We start from the raw sequence: 23,218 nt of genomic DNA, 5'->3' as shown, positions 1-23,218 counted from the left end.
TTTGATAATTTGCTTTTGCTCAATAGGTAAGTCCATATCCCATATGGTCCCGCCAGAAGTGATTCCCTAAATGCAGACTCAGAAGTAATCCCTGAGCACTGCTGGGTGTGGTCCTGAATAAAAACAAAAAGGAATCGCCACAACTGCTTTTCAACTATTCATCCGTTTCCGTTATTATTATTCTTCGTGTGTGGGGGGGCCATACCCCGGTGGCACTCGGGCATTGCTCCCAGTACTGCTCTCAGAAATCGGTCCAGGCAGGCTCAGGGGCCCATATGAGATACTGAGATCTAACCTAGGCCAGCCACATGCAAGGCAAATGCTCTACTCATGCTATTGCTCTGGTCCTTTCAGTTATTTAGTTGGTTGATGATTTTTCTCCTACATTTAATGTAGAATTGCCTGTTTAATTCACAAATGCTTTGAATTTTAGGAGATGTCCGGTTTTCCTTTATCTGTAATTTGGTCTCTTATGTCAGAGAGAATATTTTCCATTTTTCAATTTTATAAAGTGTATTGAAATTTGTGATCTAGCTCAGCCTATGTAATATCTTGTTGAAAATGTTCCACTTGCACTATAAAATGTGTCCTTTAAGGTTTATTTTTCTACAATTATTACTTTGATTCAAGTGGTCATTTCTGTTTGTCCACATCATTAATTTAGACATTGCCTTTTGTGATTTGTGTTTAACTGCTTTATTGGTTGTTCTAATAGCTGCAATGTTAGTGTGAAAATATTCTATGACTTTGAAATAATTTTCCTTTCATTCTTGTTAGATATATATGATAGTGCTTTTTATCAGCTATCGATCCATCATGTTTTTACACATTTATGCACCAATTCTCTTGTTATTAGGAAGTGTTCTGATGTGTCTCTATTAATCATTTGTGTGTTGATATCATCCTCCTGTAACAAGTTAAGAAGTCCAGAGAGATTCTTTGTCAGACTTACAGTCTGGTTTGAGCATCATAAGCCATTCATATTTATGTCCTGGCATTGTTTATAAAAATAGAGCACAACCAAACACTAAACATTGTTACCAGGAAAGGTATTCAAACATTTAATGACTGTATTATATACTCTTGCATCGATCCTAGTAATATAGGAAATTGTAGCTATAGTTAAATTTAGAAATGCAGATGAGTTATGAGGGGTTGGAGCAGGTTGGGCATTTGCCTTGCATGTGGTGAGGCCATATGATCCCAAGCATTCTATATGGTACCCTAAGCTCTTCTAGATGTGATGCCTGAGCAAGTACCACTGAGCCTGGCCCCCCAACCAAACCCAAACCCAAACCCCAAAAAAACAGACTCAACTCAACCCAACCAAAACCAAGCTATCAAGCCAAAATCAAACTCAACCCAACCCAAACTCAACCTAACCCAAATCAAACTAAAACTTTGTCACCAAGTCAAAATCAAACCAAAATCAAAATAAAATAAGTATGAGCTATAATTCAATGAAAGAACACTTATTACATATGATCACTTTTAAATGAAAACATTATGATGCCCGTGGATATTTAAATATTAACTACACATTTGCTGCTTCCTTTCTGGGCCCGTACATAAGACTCCTATTTCTTTCTCTGTTCCCACAACTGGGTAATGGGTCCAGTTCCTCAATGACTGTATATTCAACAGAGCTGTGAATTATGTGATCCTAGTGGGGAGTATTGCGTTAAATCACTGGGATTTTCCGTCACAAGATTGCTCTCGTTCTCTTCTATTTCTTCTAAGCCTTTCATGTGGGAATATATTTATTTTAGAAATTGAAAACAAGGAAATATTTTGTCAGACACCTTTTGTTACTTTGCACATAATCTCATGTTTTTCCATGATTAGGATTTTTTTTCCTTTGTTTTTTTTTTTTTTTTTTTTTTTTTTTTTTTGGTGTTTGGGTCACATCCTGTGATGCTCAGGGGTTATTCCTGGCTATGAGCTCAGAAATAGCTCCTGGCTTGGGGGACCATATGGGACGTCAGGGGATCGAACTGTGGTCCATCCTAAGTCAGCCACATGCAGGGCAGATGCCCTACTGCTGCACCATGGCTCCAGCCCCTTGATTTTCTTTTTCATCTCAACCCTCCTTTTTGTTTATCTTTTACCAAAATTGTTTAGTTGGAGACAAGCATTATGCTTTTATAAAAGAAAATATTCTATTTTATTCTGTTCTATTCTATTCTAGATTTTTTTGTTTTTCTGCTATGTGTTTCTCCTTGACTTGTTTTTTTTTTTTTTTTGATCACACAAGGTATCACTCAGAAATTACTCCTGATGTTCCAATAGATTCACTTTTCTTTAACAAGATGTAAGCCAAGCCATGAAAGATGATGGCTACACTGGTTCAGGCAACACAAAGCTGGTCATCATGGGAGGAGGAGGGGGCCCAGGCCCCGCCCTGCCGAAGCTATGCCTCCTGCATCCATCATCCAGAATGACCATTTTCCCAAAGGACTTGACTCATCTCTGACCCTCTACAATTTCCTCTGAGAACACCAATCTGACCAAACTTCAGGTATGCCAGGCTGGAGGCTGATGACATCAAGGCATCTGTAGCAAGTTCAGAGGCCTCCCCCATATCTTTCTTCTTACAAACAAGAGCTTATTAAACCCTCTGCCACTATATTAATGACTTCATTGGTGATATAATAATTACAATACAATTGTACAGTATAATATATTATTATATATGGTGATATAATAATTCCAATATAGTAATTGTACAATATAATATGACTGTGCTTGTTTACTATACTTTTTTCTTTTTATTTCTTTTTTTAACTTTCTTCTCTTGCTTTTTTATTTTTTCTTTCTATATTTTTCAAAAACTTGGCCTCTCAGTAATCTGTATATTGTAATAAAATATGTCAAAATATGCATTTTCTTTAAATACACTAAAAAAAGAAATTATTCCTGGCAGGCTTGGGGAACCATATAGTATGCTGGGGATCAAACCTGGGTCATTGGTTCTCTCCACTGTACTATTGCTCAGCCCTGCTCCTTGACTTTATTTTAAAAAGACTTAAAAGTCTTTTTTTTTTTTTTAAATAGGGACGCTTCACAAATTTTCGTGTCATCCTTGCGCAGGGGCCATGCTAATCTTCTCTGTATCGTTAGTATATGTGCTGCTGAAGCGAGCACTTAAAAAGACTTAAAAGTCTTTATAAAACTCTTTTTAAGAGGCCAGAGTGATAGCACAGCAGTAGAGCGTTTGCTTTGCATGTGGCTGATCCAGGACAGATGGTGGTTCGAATCCCGGCATCCCATATGGTCCCCCAAGCCAGGAGCAATTTCTGAGTGCAGATCCAGGAGTAACCCCCGAGCGTCACTGGGTATGGCCCAAAAACCAAAAAAAAAAAAAGTCTTTTTAAGATTATTAAACTCGGGGGCTGGAGAGATAGCATGGAGGTAGGGCATTCTCCTTGCATGCAGAAGAATGGTAGTTCAAGTCCCAGCATCCCATGTGGTCCCCCGAGTCTACAGGAGCGGTTGTCTGAGTGTAGAGCCAGGAGTAACACCTGAGCGCTGTCCGGATGTGACCCAAAAAAACAAGAAGAACAACAACAACAACAAAGACTATTAAACTCTCCCCATTTTAAATTTTGATTTGGGAGATAATGCAAATTCATGGTGGGCATTTTAGAAAGTGCCAATAAACAAAAATATCAGAGAAACAGTTTCTATGTTTATTTTATGCTCTAACAATGATTAGTAATATAAAATAACATCAATGAAGCTGATAAGAATTCAGTTTTATGAAGTTATCATTCCTGAATAGCTAAATAGCTTTAATTGAGGTTCTACGCTGATGCTAACTTACCTATTATTAACAACACAGTATTAAGTAGCCTCAATGCTATCTTATGCCTTTTTTCATATTTTAGTACAAAATCCTTAGCAGATTAACTTTTACAGCAAGGATCATAAACATTTAAAGCTTTAATTCTCATTTTCAGCTTGAAAAATCCTTACCAAAGGACGGTAATTTATATTTCCACTCATGGGACCAGAACGTACATGTTATATATTAGAGCTCATGACTACTGGGGTTGCTGAGGAATTTTTCATACAAATATTGATCGTCTATTTTTATCTTTCCTTTTCATTGAACTAGTTTTTTCTTGTCAAGTGAGAAATACACTGTTGGGATGTGTCTGCATTGCAGAGTTAATACCAAATGGCTGTGTAGGCAAAGAAGATGATTTATTTTTTGTTTGTGTTTTTATGGTGGGGGCACACCTGCAGTGCTCAGGGCTCTCTCCTAGCTCATCACTTAGGATTACTCCTGGTGGGTCTTAAGGGTCCATATGGGATGCTAGGGACCGACCCTGGGCTGGCTGTGTGCAAGCAAATGCCCTTCCTACTGTCCTATCGTTCTGACCCTGATACAGATGATTTCTAAACTGAGTTGAGCCCCATACAAAAAACAGACATTCAATTTGCAACCTTGTTTAAAATTACATATAATTCATAAATATCCATGGTGCTGATTTTATGGTGAAGTAACATGTTTAATCTATTGGATTGAAGTTAAATAATAGTAGTAAGATTCATTTCTCACTCATGTCATTTTCCTTTTATGGCATGCCTACTGGAAAACCAAAAATTATCTGTGCTGTTTGCATTTGTGACAGCATTTGATGTTGCAAAACACTGGTACAAACAGATTCCTAAACATTTTTACCGTTTCCCCACTGAGGTAATTTGTTCACTTTAAGGGATTTATTATTGTTATTATTATTATTATTGTTACAAAATCATGCAGGCTAGTAAAAATACTCAGAACACACAAAAGTGAAGCAATATTAAAGCACACTCTAAATAACTGTCCATTTATCTGAAGTCTCAGGGTTATTCAGTGCTAAGTCATGGACACAATTTGTCTAAGATTTCTTTGTGAAGTCACGTGATTCTTTATTTCTCCAGCCTGAAAGGGCCAAAGAGTTGAGATTCCAGACTTATGTTTGAATTTTTCTCCCCTCCACAACAGACAAATTCAAGATTGGGCCTCTGAATATTTCTAAAATGAGCAATGGAAAATTCTCATTTCTCATTCAAATTTTCATGTGAAAGGGCATCTTCTCCAGTACACAGAGATACTTCCACTGGTGTAGTGGAAAGCCTCATGGGCCTATCCTAGAGGATTGAAGGGATGCAGGTTTGGAAGCAAAACGCCAATGCAAGAAATATCCACACACAGTTATAAGGATAAAACAGCTTCAGAAACTTCCACACATAAGCCTTTTCTCTCCTAGGACGCAGTGGTGGAAAAAACAAAAACTAAAATGTGTTTTTTTTCCCCTGAAACCTGGGTCTCCATTGGGAAGTGCAAGACCACACCTAGGGTAGAGAAACAGGTAAGGTCAGAGACCATTCCAAAGGATGTTTCCATCTAAAGAGCTTCTGACCAATGAGTAACAAGCATATCCTGAATAGAATGGAAATGGTGTTAACCGGACATCTCCTTTTTTTTGATGTTATAGAAAGAAAGCAAAAAAAAAAAAAATGGTTTAAACAAAGTAATTCATGTCCCAAGGTTCTAGAAAAGGTGGGTGCTCTCTATCTAAAAGATAAAAGGGGGTGGCAGTTCTTTTGCATAAGGCAGCAAAATTCTGGGAAAAATTAGAAAGAAAAACCTTCTGGCCTAAAAAACAAGGTGTCCCCTACCCCACAAAGCATTCTGTTATAAGACCAACTACAGGTTTCAAGCATACTAATTTGAACTAACCCAAAGGTCTTCATGATCCCTAGGAAAGGTCCTCCTCAATCATAGATGTAGCAGTTAGGCTTCAATAATAGAGAGATTGGTGTTAGCACAAATCCTAAGTTGAAGTCAGGTATATCTTGAAGTATCTCTTGGTATCTCTCACACCGTTAGGAGCTGAGGCAGGGAAATCTGCCCTCAAAGGAAGTCATTTCCTGATTTACACATCAGAGTAAACGAGAGGCATATGAGCCCATTCTGTGGGCAAGTAGGTGCAAGGGCACTTCTGAGCCTGTCCTGGTAAAAGTTCGATTCTTGATGCAGGTGCAGAAAACTGTGCGGATCCAAAATGTGGGACCCAAGGTTTCAGGGGTGACTTGGCCGATGTCCTGAGTGACTGAAGCCCTAAGTCAAGTCACTATGGAATGTTTAGGATGGAAGGCCCCCCCCCCCCACCCCCCCCCCACGTAACCAAAAATTTTGGAGTTCCCATCCCTAACAGATAGTAATCCTTTCTGTATCTAAACTTTCCCCACTTTAATGTGCCCATGCAAAAGGAACAGTGCCACTGGATACCACTGGAGCCAAATGGGGGATATAATAACAAACAAAACAATTCCTATAACCAAGTACTATCAAAAGCCAAAACGCTATCTACATGATTTTCTACTAGCAAATACAAGAAGGGGGAACTACATCTACACAATAAAATATTAATAAATAAAATAATATAAATAATACATAAAAATAAAGTATACCTATTGAGGAAATATACCTAAATATACAAAGAAAGTATAGTAAAAAACTAGCATGAGTTAAAAATAAATTGCAAAAACATTCTCATGACTGAGCACTGTAGCAAGAGTCCATGGCATTTATATATCAAAAGAGATCTGTTGAGAGATATTAGATTAGAATCAAATGGAAAATGAATAATTTAAAATATCTGTTAAGACATTATCACAATGAGAACTATATTAGGAGTCCAATGAACTACATCAGTGTAATGTGAAATCAACGTATCTAGACTATATCTCCAGGGATCACTGTGAACAAAAGCCTTAAAAGATTATTGGAAACATAATAGAATAGAAATTTAGACACTAACATTCTAATAGTGAGCACTGTAGTGGGAGTCTATGGCATGCAAGTGCATCCTGCAGCTGTTTCTGTTGGCAAACACATTATAGCATTAGTATAAACATCTGTTAAAAGATGATGAGTTGGCGACTTCTGAGACTTCTTGATCATGATATTTATACCAACATTATCTTACTGCATCTTTAGAATAGACTGCGCAATTGTCCTTTTTCATTTCACCACAGTGGTTAGAAACAGAATAAGTTGTGTTCTTCAGGGTTGTCCTAGAGTCCACAATGTACTGTGACAAGTCTAGGTTTCCTTTCTTTTTTTTAATAGTTTTTTTTAAATTTATTTGACAAGTCTATATTTTCTAAAAAAAAAGTCCACATAGGTATATAGTTTTTTTATTTTTTATTTTTTAATTAATATTTTATTTAAGTAACATGATTATAGTTGGGTTACAGTCACAAACAGATCCCCCCTTCACCAGTGTAACATTGCCCCTCCCAATCCCTGGCTGTATTCAAGACAGGCATTCTACTACAGTTACTTGTTTTTAAGTTCAGTAAATTGTTATTTTTTTCTTAAAGGATAAGGGTTAAAGAAAAAAATAGTAAAAGTGTGACAGTGGCAATCGTTGTTGTTTGCATAGGCCCAGAAAAATATGGGGAAAACAGAAACAAATATCCTTGGCCTGATTACAAAAAGACCTCACCCCCAAGGTTTATTGGCATAACACCGACTCTGGGCTCCAGGCAAGCCAGTCTGTCCGTGTCATTCTCCAAGTCATTCTCCGTGGTCCCGTTGAAACTTTTTCACACTTTAGCTGTTGTTGGTATCAGGTTCCTATATTTAAAGATTCTGGATTCTATGCATTCCTTTCATCGAAGTCAGTATGATATGGAGCATCCTCTAGTTTCAGCACACCATTAGATGTGGAGTGATCTGGCCTGCCAGCAGGCTGTTGCTGAGTTGTCTGGGTGTTGAGAGCACTCTTTGGAGTAAGTCAATGCCAGAGTAGTCTTCCCTGGTAGAGGTTTGGATCCTGGTAATATTGTAGACAATTGTGGTTGTTTCCATAGATGGTATCCATTTTGCAGGTGTGTGTGGGCGATGCCAATTTTTCTGAGGCCTAAGCCAAATCATTATGCCAATGTTCGGGGTATAAGGCCTACCTGCATTACCAAATTTGTGTTCCATCTCTATTAGATAAGAACTTGTTTGTATATGTATTATTTTCCCATTTTAATGTGCCTATGCGAAATGGAAACAATGCCACGAGATATTGTTGGTGCATCTGGGGACCGACGAATAAAGTCCAACATTCCCTGTAACTTGGTTCAAACATTCATTCTATACAGAGATACTCTTCTACCAGTATTGTTTATAAAACAGATCTCATAGGGGGAAAAGCAAACAATCAAATAACAAAACCAGTGAACAAAATAGTCACTATATGAGGATATTCAAAAAGAATTATAGATGTTAAGGGAATACATCTGAGATATCCAAAGGAGATACATGTGTCCCTATTATATTTTAGAAATAGTCAAGAGGGAGGGTGTTGTTTCCGAGACACCACTTTGGTCTGTGATTTTGCCAAGCGAAGAACACATGGAGTCATATCATCCCTGTGTTGCCTGCAGAAGCTTCCGACTCCCCCAGAGGTGTTTGTTTCCTAATTGCTGGAAGCCGGAAGTTGATCAGTCCCCTCCCACCCCCTGTGAGAATGGGAAAGCCTGGGGTCTCCTTAAACTGCTCATCGCCAGAACCCACTTGCTAGGACCCTGAGCAGGCAGCCAGGGGTAACCTTGGGGACCAGGAGGAAGTGGAGAGAAGGCTGTGGGGGGCGGGAGCAGCCGGGGCTGCATCTTCCCCTAAGCTTGGCAAAATGCCTACTGTGTGGAGCCATATCATCCCCGTGTTATCTGCTGAAGCTACAAAGTCCCCCCCAAACATTACTGTGAGAGATATGTAATCCACATTGGCCAAAACAAAAGTCATTAGTACTAAAATAATGGTTAAATGTGGGGTAACTGTAGGTGGGAGTGAGAGAATAAAGGAATAAAAAGAGCTTCTGGCCAGTATTCTAAATATGACAACATTAAACACAATGATATCCAAATATTTGTCTATAATAACAGCCCCTGCACAGTTTCAGAATGGAGAGGTTTAGTAAGAAAAATTGCCTGGGACTTCCTAAAGAACCTCCCAGAACCCAGGGAGGAAAGAGACCCTTCAAGAGCTGGAAGACCAGAGATTCAAAGTCCCCACCCCAACCCCTCCTCTTGAGCCGGGTGGGAAATGGGGAAGGCCTAGGGAAACCTTTAAGCTCCTCCAAGGGACCCACCTCCAGGCATGTAGCCTAGGGGAAGCCCTGGAGTTCCAGAGGAGAAGGTAGAAGGGTGCTGGGGTGTTCCAAGTCCCGCACCCCCAGGTATATAGTTTTTCATCCACTTGCCATCGTAGAAAAAGCATTTCAGATGTATTAAGAACACAGGTAATAATTTCCAAATTTCTGTCATTTTTAAAGAATCCTGCTGTAAAAAAAAAAAGAATCCTGCTATGTGTTGCAGTGGCTGCAATAAACCCTAATATTGTCTCTCTGTTCTTCTTTGAAAAATAAATTAAGGCAATCTTGCAATGTGCACTTATCTGTAGATGTCAAAAGCAAGAATAAGTGAGTAAAGATCTCAAAAGTTCGAGATTTTTGATGGCAGATGAGGCATTGAACCATGAATTTGAATTGGCCTTGGAAAACTGTAGCAATAATAAATTAAACTACTTTTATCTCTGCCAAGCTGGTTTTGTGACTTTTGAGTAAACAAGATGATCACTATTTTCCTCTTTATGTCTTTGTTCAAGTCCTGATAAAGACCATACACCAGCAATAGAAATATTTCATCTATAAACTAGTTTGCCTGGAGCCTAGAGTTGGTCTTATGCCAGGAAACTTCAGGAGTGGTGGTCTCCTTGTATTTAGACCAAGGCTATTCCTTTCTATGACGCCCATATTTTGGTGGGCCTATGCAAACAATATCTGCCACTCTAACACCTTTTTTAATGTGCCCTTTTGACTAACCCTTAAAAAAAACCTCTTAAACTTTTGATGTTAACTTAAACTAATATGTATGTGCATGAATATATAAAAATACTATGCCTTCAAAGTTAAGGAGTCACATAAATCTCATGGCTTTAGGCTGCTTTGTGTACTGCTAAGAAATGTTATAATGTCCTACAATCTGGGGACTTGTGGACAAAGTAATTGTACATGGGTTCTGCCTTATTTTTCTTAATGTTTTTTGACTGTAAGTTCAATATTTAGGCATCAACAAGGGGATTTCTTCTGAGAACTCTGTTTATGGGCGATTGTTCTTTCACTGTAACTTTACCTTGTCCTCTTTGCATCATTGTTCTCATAATTAAAAATAAAAATAAAAAAAATGTTCATGTGGATCTTGTTGATTGTGCCTGAAACCTGGCCATTTATCTTTCCAATAGTCATTTTAAAGTCTTTTGGGTTGATAGACCTGTGTTGTTCTGCTCACAAGGCTTTTATATTTTTACCAAACTCTTTTGCCACTTTGCCTTTATGTTCCAACAAATTTGACCTGTTAATGTCTTCCATATATATACTGGTAAAAGTAATGAGTCAAAAATGGAATATTATACAGGCACTGTAATATTGAGTTCATTTAACACATGTTTCTAAATTATAGAGTCCTGTGAGAGCAGGAACAACTCCCTCATTTACAGAACCGAGGTTCTTGAATTGGTCATTTCCACTCCTGAGAATCTCTGCCTCGTTGTGTGGTGTCAGCTTATTGTCTCAGTTACCTGTTGAGGTCACAGCTTGTTTCCTGCTCTTGTACTTCTGAGCAATCTGTGTTGGGTCTGAGGGAGGCTTGCAGTCTTACCATATATTTGTGTCTGAGGATTTTTTTTTGGTTTGTTTGTTTGTTTGTTTTTTAATTTGAGAGTCCCCTGCTTCTGACAAGGTATAGTGAGACCCAGAGTTTCTTGGCGGGTTGCCATTTGTGGAAACATTATCCATTTTTACCCAAATAGGTGAATTATTTTTTTGTAACTGACCATCTTCTTCAAAGTGTCTTTATAGCTGTGTAGGGTTCTCCTTGGGGGTAAATTTAGAAAGTTTGGTGAAAATAATGTTATGGATAAAATTTCTATCGGTGGCATGCCCCATTTGTGTATTTTCCTGTGTTTTTATAGTTGACTTTTGAGGGTTTTATGAGCTCCTTTATTATGCCTTGTCTTCATGGATTATAGGGGATTCCAGTGATATTTCATTTGCCATTCTTTGCAAAATGATTTAAAAGTTTTACTGATGTAGTCAGAGCCACTGTCCATCTTTATGGATTGGGGATGTTTGTGCCATAAAAACATTGTAGCATAAAGGTGCAAACAGATTTAGTTCTTTCAGAAGTTATTTGTGTTCTCCATGTGAAATGAGAATATGTGTCACCACATGGGATAGGGTTTCTTTGGAGAGAAGACAATATATATTTGCCATAATTCATTTGTTAGTAAACCTCGGGGGTTGGCCCCAGATACATGTGTTCTTTTATTCAAACGTTTTTGTGTTTGACCTTCTTGCCTAGTTTCACCCTCTTGTCTGTGTGGATTATTTTCTGTGGATCTGTTCAATTGGAACTATCCCCCCATTCCTGTTGGATAGGGGGAATGGGAATTGCCTTTTCCTATTGGGATCTGTGGGACATCCAGACTCTACTAACCTTTCCACCAGTGAACAAATCACTTCATCTGGCGATTGAACAGTCTGTAACTCAACCCTCATCAACAGTGAGTGAAATGCTTTCTTGGAAATTCCCCTCGGTGATTTTCGGATGGCTGATGTGGTTAGTTGTGTGGATTATGTCACCTTGTTTCAAAAAAAGGCCTGTCCAGCCAGGAGCTTGGCTTCTGGATAGCTTTTAACCCTTGCCATGAAACATCAGTAAGTCAACATAAAATTATAGTAATAATTGAGGCTGGAGATATAGGATGTGGGTAGGGGGTCTGTTTGCCTTAAATGCGACTGACCCAGGTTTGATTTTTGGCATTCTGTAAGGTTTCCCCAAGCCCACCAAGGGTGATCCCTGAGTGCAGAGCCAGATACATGCCCAAAATTAAATACATAATTTGTACATATACACATACATACACACCCCATTAATAAAACAATAAAAACAACAGGCTTCTTCCAGAGAATGCTTACACAACCTCAATCTAGCTTATTTCTTTTCTTTTTTTTTCAGTTTATTTATTAATTGATTATTTTTTTGGGCCACACCTGGTGACACTTAGGGGTTACTCCTGGCTACGTTCCCAGAAATCACTCCTGGAAGGCTCAGTAGACCATATAGGATGCCAGAAATCAAACCTGGGTCCATCCCTGGGTGGCTGCATGCAAGGCAAATGCCCTACTGCTGTGCTAACTCTCTAGCTTATTTCTTAGCCTTCAAAGACATCTAAATGTTGAGGGTTAAACTATGTGGACTCTTCCATTTCATTTCCCAGAGGAGGGCGATACTCATTAGTCATAACTAAACTATTGTGAGAGTCTCTCAGCACCCCAGCCCCTTGCCTGGTGCTGGAGCTGGAGTGACAACATCATTCAGAGCGATTCATATGGAGAAAGACCAAACTAGGCCAATGGAAACTTCGGCTGCATTTGGGGATAAGGACCCAATATCTAAGAAGAAAGGTCAGGATCTACCAGTAACACCTGTAAGTGTAGTTGAATTCCTCAACTTTTGGCTCTTTGTCACCTTCTTAGTGACCTGGGGCCCTGTAACAAGATGTCAAACTTTCCTTTTCATTGGTTCTCAGAATCCAATCTTAAATACTGAATGTACATCGACTTTGACAGCCCAATTAAAGCCTCAGTCATATTGTCAGCTTCCCATTACAGCGAGTATTACCAATTATGCAGAAAAAATATTGCCTCCTGAGTTTATGCAAACCTGTAGAAATCCAGACACAATTAACTGTGTTACTAGAGTCTTAAGAGGTGATGACATCTTTTATGAAATAACCCCTGTAAATGCCAACTGGGGGCAGTTAGGACTGGTGTATTTATAGGGAGAGCCAACAGTTGTTGGCTCCAGACTCTCTCAAGTGCTCTCTCTCTCTCTCTCTTGTTCTCGCTCTATCTCAGCAACATTAAAGGATACATTTTTTTGGTGTGTACAAACCTATTGCCCAATGGTGCCAGAAAGAGAGAAGAGAAAATGTCTCACCTGATGGGGTGACTTTGGTGGTCCCTGAAATAGCAAAGTCTGAACAGGTCTACTCCTCAGGTCCTGGCATGAAACTGTTGGGCTGGTGGGCCAAGATCAATGTGGGGTGAGGATCCTGAAATACCTAGGCACTTCTATGGGAACCCTTAACTCAACAAAAACTTTTGGGCTTTAAGATGAAAGTGCTACTATTCACAGAATCATGCAGAGCATCAGAAAGGGATTCAGTGAGTAATATGTTGAGTGAAGTTAAACCAGAAAAAGAAAGATGAACGCAGGATGATCTCACTCACCTGTGGTATATAAAATAACTGCATTAGGAAATGTAATGGAGTAGGAAGAAGGTGAGAAAAGGAAGTGATAGGAAAACAGGAGCGAGGATTTTGTTATACTAGTGATGGGGAGAGTCATGCAGCTGTGAACCAAAGCACAGACCCAACAACACTGAGAACATGAGCTCTAAGCTACAAACACAAAACTCTGGGATATGCCTAATGAGGGGGCATGCAGGGAGTGAAGAAAGTTGATTGGAGGGTAGGGAATAGAGTATGGGAGCACTGGTGATGGGAGCTGATGCTAGTTGTGGGATTGCTGTTGAAATTTTATCTGCCTAAAAATCAACTATCAATAACTTTGTAAGTCACTGTTCTTGAATAAAATAAAAACTTTTTTAAGAAATGAAAACATGGGGCCGGAGAGATAGCATGGGGGTAAAGCGTTTGCCTTTCATGCAGGAGGTCATCGGTTCGAATCCCGGCATCCCATGTGGTCCCCCGTGCCTGCCAGGAGCAATTTCTGAGCCTGGAGCCAGGAATAACCCCTGAGCACTGCCGGGTGTGACCCAAAAACCACACAAAAAAAAAAAAGAAATGAAAACATTCAGTGAATGATATGTTCATGCAAGACTTGTGGAAACTAATAGGTGGACACAGAAGATCCCTTTCCAGCCTTGTGCTGGAAGATCCAAAAATCTGAGTGCAACTGAAGGGTGGGACTACAGAGCTCACGCTAAGCTGGATGAAACTGAAAACAGAAGACAGAGCACATTGCTGAAAGGGAAACGTGCTTTTTAGCTTCCCATGTCATAGTGAATGAATAGAAGTAGCTTCTTCATGAAAATGATGCAGCACTCAGCTATAATGTGCAGGACCTTGTAGATATTCCTAGTGCCCTAGTCTGGATCTTGCAGCCACTGGATGTATTGTCAACAAACCCTTGTGCTGTCTCTACGAGGGGAGGTGAATTGGGATCTCCACTTGGCATCCACTAGAAATATTGCTGGTAAACGCTCATCCTTGGAAGGGCTGTATTAGTGGAGCTATAAGACTAATAATATGTAGAATTCAGATAGTTTGAGAGGAGGTACAGATAGCTGAAGGCTCTTAAAATTACCAGAACACTAGCTGCTCACAGAGAATGCCCTGGGGGTGAGTCCTGTATAGAGTTTCTTATCTGCCACCCTTCCCTTCAGAGGTTGTACCTTAACCTCCTCATTTCTCACATTCCCTTATATGATTATAAAGATACCCTTAGGCTTAGCAATGATTGAAAAATTGTGTTATCTGCCCTTCTTTCTATGATTATTGCTGAACAATAAATATCCTATTGACAAGACAGTCAGGGCTCTCTGTCCTCAACACAGTTCACAGTTAGCATCTTTTTTTTTTTTTTTTTTGGTTTTTGGGTCACACCTGGCAGCGCTCAGGGGTTCCTCCTGGCTCTACACTCAGAAATCGCTTCTGGCAAGCTCAGGGGACCATATGGGATGCCGGGATTTGAACCACCGACCTTCTACCTTACCTCCATACTATCTCTCTCATGTCTGTTTTGCTTTCTTAATTCTCACAGTAACCCTGCTTTAGGCCCCACCTATAGCTGGATTCAGGCAATACAATGCAAAACAGTCATCAAATGCTTTCATGATCAGTCAAGCCAATAGCAGGCAAATAAAAAAGCTGGGACAGCCATGTTTCTATCAGAACAACTAGCATTCAATATAAGGAAAGTAACTAGAGATAGAGATGGCCACTACTTATTTATTAACAGAACACATATCATGATATAATATCTCTTAGCATCTAAACACCTATTGAATGATTATCAAAGTTTATAAAGAAATACATTGATGGAAATGATTGACAGTAGTAGTCAATACTTGACTTTCACTTTTGGGTAGATCACCTGGGCAGAATATCCATAAATATATAAGAGCCATAAATGAAGAATTAGAAAAATTGGCATTAATGGGCAGGTACAGGTCTCTCCATTCCAAAAAGTTGGATATTCGCCAGTGTAGGCAAAACAATCCTCAGGAGAAATCACATACTGCATAATTCAAATAATTATAACAAATCTAATTTATCATAAATAAACATATAAATTAGAAATAATCCAAAGCATCCCTCAGATCACAAGGCCATGAGAATAGAAATTAACCATTAATATAAATAGGGAAAAATCTTCCAGTGCTTAGAAACAGAACAAAACACTACCACTAAAGAATAATTTGGTGAAACAGAATATCAAGGAGGAAATGAAAAGATTTCTTGAAGCTAGTAAGAATGAAGACACAAGTCATCAGAATTTGTGGGACAGCAAAAGTGAAACAAAGGGGGAAAGTTCATTCATAGCAATATGGGCCTTTGTCACAAAAACAAATAAACAAAAAACACTCAAATCAACAACCTAAATGTGTCTTATACACCTGGAGAGGGAACAACAAATGAATTCTCAAAGTACTAGAAGAAAGTCTAAATAAGAAAAAATTCAATGATACAGAACAACAAAGCAATACCCAGACTCAATGAAGCCAGGAACTAGTTATTTGAAAGAATAAATAAGCTAGAGAAACCTTTATCTAGAGTCATGAGGGGAAAATAGAGAAAATGCCCAACTAAATAGGATGAAAAATGGAAGGGGTGTGCAAACTCCCAAGGCTGCCAGGGCCCATTGCTGCAAGGCTTGCAGGGGCCCAAGGGGTTCAGCTACTGGCTCAGCTAGCCTTGTGCCCACCCAGCAATGCCAATATGTAGCAACCACTCGCCTGGGACTTAGAGAGAGAAGTCTGAGACCTGCAGCAGCTTGGGTGCTTCTGAGAGAGAGGGAAAGATGGTTGGAAATTCAGCAACCAGTGGTGGCAAGGGAGTGCCTGGTAAAAGAAAGAAAGAAAGAAAAAGGGATAGATACAAAGCAGGTAGCTGGGGCCGGAGAGATAGCATGGAGGTAAGGCATTTGCCCTTCATGCAGGAGGTCATCGGTTTGAATCCCGGCTCCCCATATGGTCCCCCGTGCCTGCCAGGAGCAATTTCTGAGCCTGGAGCCAGGAATAACCCCTGAGCATTGCCAGGTGTGACCCAAAACACACAGACACACACACACACACACACACACACACACACACACAAAGCAGGTAGCATCTTGCCAATGCTTTATCTCTGGCCCCCTCAAGCCAGCAGGCACTGCTCTGGTCACTATCCCGGGCCCCCCTGCAGGGGTCCAATTTTTTTCCTTTTATACCTGGGATGACAAGAGGGTGTGCTCAAGGGGTGTGTCCAGGTTCAACTGTCTTTACAGTGGGAGTTTCCAAGGGGTGTATCCAAGTCTAAATGCCATTACATAAATGGGGGATCCTTCATAAATTCAAGATATCAAGAGAGATGACGATGAGCAACTCTATAGTGTCAACCTGGAGAACCTTGGAGAAAAGGTTCTTAAGACCCGTGTAGCCTCTCTGAGTGAGGAGGAAAGTGAAATATGAACTGGCCAATCAAAGGCCAGGAAACGAAAACAGTGATGATGATTTCTTCACACCTTGCTCCTCACATCTGCCCTCTCTCTTGAACAAGGACCTCATTTGTATCTCTCTGTTTCTCCACTCTGGAAAAGCCTGTGTCTTCTCTTGAACATTTCCCCCCTCTTCCTGTCCTCTCACACCATTCTAAGCACATTTCAGTCAATAAAATCCACCCTGCTTCACTAAAAAAAAAAAAAAAAATCCTGCTACAGATGGGTTCACTGATGAATCCTATAACACCTTTATTGACCTTTATTTTTGTTAGCTTGCTTGTTTATTTCTTTGTTAGTTTGCTTGTTTAATTGTTTCTTTGTTTTCTAATGACCATGCTCAGGGATTATTCCTGGCTCTATGCTTTGGAATCACTCCTGGTGAACTCGTGGGATGCCTGGGATCCAACCTGGGTCAGCAGCATGCAAGGAAATCACTCTCCCCATTGTGTTATTGCTCCAGCACCTCTATAAAACCTTTAAAGAAAAAATTACTTCCTTTATTTTTCCAGCTTCTCCAAAATATTGAAGAAACAGAAATCCTTCCTAAAAGCTCCTATGAAGCCAATAATTTACTGGTATCACAGAAAGTGCCAAGTGATTTTTGTCCCTCAAGTCTATGCCATGGAATGTTCCCTAAGGCCAGCACCACTGAAAGTGTTCTGTAAACAGAATAAGGACTGCAGCCTGCCATGTGACCCCACAGAAAGAACCAGAAGGGTCTCAGGATCAAACTGGTTAAACAAGTGACCACATCATTCCCGTTTCTCTTGTGATGCTCAAAGCATCTCTCCATTGTGTACAAATTATCCTGCCTTGAAACTATCAGAGGAAGGCCATGTGATGATGCCTTATTCATCCTGGAACAGAATAATTCTATGTCAAGTCAGTCCAATATCCTAAGAGAGCCTGATAAGAATGTACTTGACCCTCTCCCCCTGACCTTCTCTTGCACAGACAAGCAGGAAGTAACATTGTCAGAAAATGAATGCTGAGCCCTTGAGCTTTATGGGTAAGAATGTGCAGTTTGGTTCCTGTCAAAACAAAGATTGTTTGGCCTTGGGTTCGTGTTTCTCAGCTGAAGAAAAATCAGCGATTGTGAGATTGCACCAGATAGAGACAGGAACAAGGCTCCAGAAGCAGACATCCAAGCAGGCATCTCCTCAGTATTGAACAATGAGAGACTAGCCACTCCTTGTGGTGCCTAAAACAATGGAGAAGACACATGTGGGTGCTTTTTCTGCCTTTGTACCCTTACTCCTTACTTGTGATCTTTTTCCTGCTCCCCACAATCATTCCCTGCCATCATGTTCACCTTTTCCTTGCTTGAGGTTGATTTTCACCTTCATTTTTCACAAGTTCCTTCTAATCTCCCAGCTTCCTTGTTTCCTGCTTCTCAACAAGGCAATACCACCTCCCCCATCCTTTGGCAATCATCATTATCATCATTTTTCACACCACCACGAATTGCTGGTACAGAGTCCTCCATTGTGGAAGTAACTGGCATGCCTGATCCCTTTGATCTATTGAATTCCCATCTTGCTCTCTAACTTTCCCTCTCTTTGCCTCTGTTGTTTTAAACCAGAGAATTCACTATCTTGAACAACAACTAAACAAATAATCTGTCTTTGTGAAGGTCACTTCTAGTATCTTCCTAATCTCTCCCAGCACTCTGGTCTGGGAAGGAGAATTCATAATAACACTCACCATCATTAAGACCGACAAACTTTCCACGCTGTTATAGGTTTCCTCAAGACTCTTCCTACATTGCCATGAAATCCTACATGAAATCCTACAGCCTAATTTCTTGAACCCCATATATATATATATATATATATATATATATATATATATATATATAAACATTCACAGATTACTTCCAACAGATCATGCCCTCATCCTGAAAGTTGGCATTCACAGGGCTTCCTCAGTCATCAGGGAACTATTTTATGACCTTGGGTTAGCTCCCAATCAGTCTTCATTTGTTCTGTGGCACCCAAGATAAATGGCTGTTACCAGCCCAGTCGACAGGATCTTGCTGCTTCGTTAATCATATAAATCACTTCATTTTACTCAATTCCCCACCATTTTCTTCCTCTCTAGAACCATCTCAAATACAATAAAATATCCAATACAATCTCCTCTTGTTTGCTCGGTTTCGAATAGGAACCAAAGGCCAATCTAGCCCATCATTGTATCTGGACTCTCTCCCAGCTCCTCCAGGGTGATTTAGAAAGAGAAGTCACTCAACAAGGACTAAGTTCCCTCTAGAATTTCAATGATATTGGGGAAATCATTGCCACCTTTCCAGACACCACCCCAGAAATAGAATCCTTGACTCACTGTGGAAGAATTTTTGCTTTCTCTTTGGCCAGCATCACTGTGTTTTCACGTGGTTGACTTGACAATGGTGCTGAGCTGTGCTTCCCAGCTAGGGACTGAGCTATTGAAGAGATCAAGAGGGAGTGCTCTGCCTTTGTTTCCCATAATCAACCTGGCATCTTTGACAGAACTAGGCACATTAGAGAGGAAAGTTAAGTGATTGGGCAGTTCATGCTGTGTGGTTGATAGAGAAAAGATCACAGGTCTGGACCATCTTAGGAGGGGTTGGGAAGGTCTACAAAGTTGGGAAAAACAGATTTCTTCAGACTCTGCTTTGTTCTTTCTGTGTGTTTGATTTTGTTCTTGTTTGGGGGCTGTGCTCTTGGCTCTGGATTTAGGGACTCCTCCTGGCAGGGCTTGGGGGGGTCATATATGGTGCTGGGGAGGATTGAATCAGTTTCATGCAAAGCAAGTACCCCCTGCCTGCAAAATCTTGCAGGTCTCAACTTAGTTTGCTTTTTTCTATCTTCCTGGATGTCCCATTTCTGAAATACCACATCTTTCAGAAATTATCCATTACAATCATAGCACAGCACAGTACAGTGCAGAAGTTGGTTCTAAATGAATAAAAGGAAACCACTCAAGAATTGTTCAGAGGGGGAAAATAACCAACTGTTTCTTCTGTACAAAAGAACCTAAGGTTGTAAGCATGCCCACAAACGCAGTTATCATGTTTTCACCAGGCCAGCTTCATAGACTCACTATGAGAATGAGATGTAAATCAAGCCATGAAAAATTATGGATACTTCAGCCCACACGGCACAAAGCTGGCCATCTGGGGAGGTGAAGATAGATCACGCCTGTTGCTTCCATCATCCACAGTCACTGCTTTGTCTATTATCATCCTGCCTCACCACTCTTCTACGATTCTCTTCGGGGACACTAACCTGACCTAAGTTTAGGAATGCCTCTATTTGGGCTAATATTACTAAGGCAGTTTGGAGTGAATGCGGGCACCCTTCCCCACTACACACCCTTAAAAGTCATAGTATCAATAATATTGCTTCGAATTTCTGAACAAATTCATTTGGTTGATGCTGTCATCCCTGTAAGAACACACCAATTTACCAGAATGTATGGCTAACAAGAGTTTACTAAAACTTCTGCTAATGTATTAATGACTTAATTGAAGATATAGTAATTTTCACAAATGTGCTTGCTACTGTACTCCTATCTTCCCTTCCTCCCTTCCTCCTTCCCTCCCCCCCTCCCTTCCTCCCTCCCTCCCTTCCTCCCTTCCTTCCATCTTTATTCTTTCCCTCCCTCCCTCCCACTCCACCCGCTGGTGCTCAGGGGTTGCTCCTGGCAACCCTGGATCAAACTCACATCTGTCCTGAGTCAGCCCCATGCAAGGCAAATACTTTACTGCTGGACTCTACCACTCTGGCTCCTATTTTTTTTTTCGTTTTTTTTTTTTATCCTTTTTATCTTATTTGTTTATTTATTTGTTGGTTGGTTTTTTTTTCTTTTGCTACATTCAGGGGTTACTCCTGGCTCTGCACTCAGAAATTGCTTCTGGCAGGTTCAGGGGACAATATGAGATGCCAGAAATCAAACCCGGATCTGTCCCAGATTGGCTGCGTGCAAGGCAAACGCCTTACCACTGTGCTATGTCCCCGGTCCCTTTCTCTTCTTTTTTAAAAATAACTTTTTCTCTCATTTATCTGGAAAAAAATGTACTATGATTAACTATGTCAGCTTGTGATGCATTTTCTTTATATATGTAAAAAAATAAAGAGAGAAAACCAATATTCTTTGCATGCTCATGCAGAATCAGGACTCAACACTGCAGTGATTCCTTGGGAAGTGCCCCATAGATGCTATGTAGGCACTTCTCCTTAGAACACAATATCAGCAACACTCCATTGGATTTATTCAAGGAATGCTTCTTTTGTTTGGGGTAGACTACAAAGCACCCTGGTGACCCTTTGTCATAGTATTTCCTCGAGTCAAATCTAGGAACCTAAAACAAAAAATCTAGGAACCTTGGTTGTTCATTTATTGGGGTGTCCACATTTTCCTCCCAGAACTTTTCAGCCATGAATTTCTGATACCCTTCTGATATTCTTCGTCTAGTACTTCCACATATTAGCATATATTAGCCTCTGAGTGGCTTCCCATAAATCCTCCAGGTCTTCATTTCTCTGGGAAGTGACAGCACTGATCACAGTGCCATATTTCCTTGACAAATTTCCTGTATTTTTGAATATTCTGTATTGAATAGCTTTGCATGGATGCCTGAACATTCTGGAAGAAATAAGACGCTACGGGGGGGAGAGGGGGACTCGGTGGGTGTGAATGTGGGGAACACTGTCTCTGAGAAGTGAACTGGGGACTTGGCAACAGGCAGTGGGGGCCAGCACTGCAGTGCAAGGTTCATGAGCCACTTTCCCTGCCACTTAGTGACGGTTGTAAGGTTGCAAGGTTGATTTCTGAAAATCCCCAACCACCATCAAAAGCCTACAGTGAATTATGTAAGACCTTTGACATTTTTGATGTGGGTTTTTATCAATAGGTATGAAAAAAAGGGGAAGGGCTCTGTTCCTTAAGTGATTTCCAACTCAGTTTTAATTATTGGTCATTTTAATTCCACCCATTTGTTGATTTTTTTTTTTTTACCTATAGTGACATCTAGTGTTACAAGGTATTAGTGCAACCAATCAGGTTGTCAACACTATGGTTATGGGAGTGTAGAGAAACAGTTCACTGTTTCACTGTTTCCTTTGAAAATAATTCAGGGCCGGGACTGGAGCAATAGAGCAGCGGTAGGGCGTTTGCTTTGCACACGGTTTCACCAGGACAGACCTCGGTTCGATCCCCCGGCAATCCCATATGGTCCCCCAAGCCAGGAGCAACCCCTGAACGTCACAGGATGTGGCTCAAAAACAAACGAACGAAAAAAAATTTAGTGCCGTGCTCGCTTCGGCAGTACATATACTAAAATTGGAACGATACAGAGATGATTAGCATGGCCCCTGCACAAGGATGACACGCAAATTCGTGAAGCGTTCCATATTTAAAAAAATTTAATGCCATTAATATGAGGGTACAGGAGATAAAGGTGGGGCCTTGCATGTAACCTACCACAAAATCAAATCCCTGCCCCAAATATGGTCCCATGGGTACTGTCAGGAATGAGCCCACAGTGAAGAGCTAGAAACAGTCCCTGAGCACTAATGTTGCCTCCTTCCCCAAACAAAACAATACAAATATACATTTGAGGGTTCAAACAAACTTTGCTGTTATAGACTTTATGGGTACTTAATCACTCACTAAATACATAAAGTTGTACATAAAGGCAAAATATTATGAATTCTGTTGATTCTTGCTGTGTTGCTCTTCCAGGTAGGTTCCAAGTAGGTATGTGTCTAAGACCCAGAACATACACATCCATGACAACCATCTCTTTATTGGCCCTTACAGAGGCAGTGTGGTTCAAACTGCTCAAATATGTGTCCATGTACATGTATTTGTATGTGTACACATGTTACCATGTGCACATGCCCTCACACATGTGCTATGTATGAGTCACATGCATTTAATTTTGTGTGTGCATGTGTCTCTGTAATTACGTGTTTACATGTGTGCACACATGTCCATATGTGCATGTCTGTGTGCCCCATGTGTGCCTGAGTATGTCATGAACATTTCCATGTGTACGCATTACTATGTGCATGTAACTGCCCATGTGTAGTTGTACATGTGTCTAGATGTGTGTGAATATGGCCCTAACGCACAAACTCCCTTTCACTGGCTGTGTAGAACTCCACTGTCCAATGGAAGACCATGATTTATTTACCTCCCATCAGTCCTTGGACTTTGGGTTGTTTCCAGAATTGAGCTATTGGAATGGGCTCTGCATATATACAAGTTCATAGATCATTTGAGATTAAGGTTTTGTGTTCTTGAAATAAATGCCAAGGGGTATCATTCCTGGGTCATGGGAAAACCGGGATTTTAGTTTTTGGAGAAGTTTTCACTAGGCAGAATTAGATGTCTTTCC

At 40.3% G+C, this 23,218-nt stretch overlaps 2 protein-coding genes, 1 non-coding gene and 1 pseudogene across 3 annotated transcripts in view; 2 read left to right on the top strand and 2 right to left on the bottom strand.

Annotated features, from left to right (window-relative positions):
- Positions 1-23,218, top strand: part of SNURF (SNRPN upstream open reading frame) — a 482,133-nt gene that overhangs the window by 33,528 nt on the left and 425,387 nt on the right. The gene's annotated exons all lie outside the window — the stretch shown is intronic.
- The window catches only part of MAGEL2 (MAGE family member L2), a 548,609-nt gene that overhangs the window by 444,071 nt on the left and 81,320 nt on the right, over positions 1-23,218 (bottom strand). The window lies entirely within an intron of this gene.
- Positions 3,046-3,144, bottom strand: LOC126023662 (uncharacterized; annotated as a pseudogene).
- On the top strand, positions 22,129-22,235 carry LOC126023463 (U6 spliceosomal RNA). The gene has a single exon (XR_007500584.1). It is a non-coding gene; the product is annotated as a U6 spliceosomal RNA (small nuclear RNA).

The sequence above is a fragment of the Suncus etruscus genome, chromosome 11 (assembly GCF_024139225.1).
Source record: "Suncus etruscus isolate mSunEtr1 chromosome 11, mSunEtr1.pri.cur, whole genome shotgun sequence".
In the NCBI taxonomy this organism is placed as follows: domain Eukaryota; kingdom Metazoa; phylum Chordata; class Mammalia; order Eulipotyphla; family Soricidae; genus Suncus; species Suncus etruscus.
Note: the sequence above shows the minus strand (reverse complement) of the source record. Positions and strands in the feature narration are given on the sequence as shown.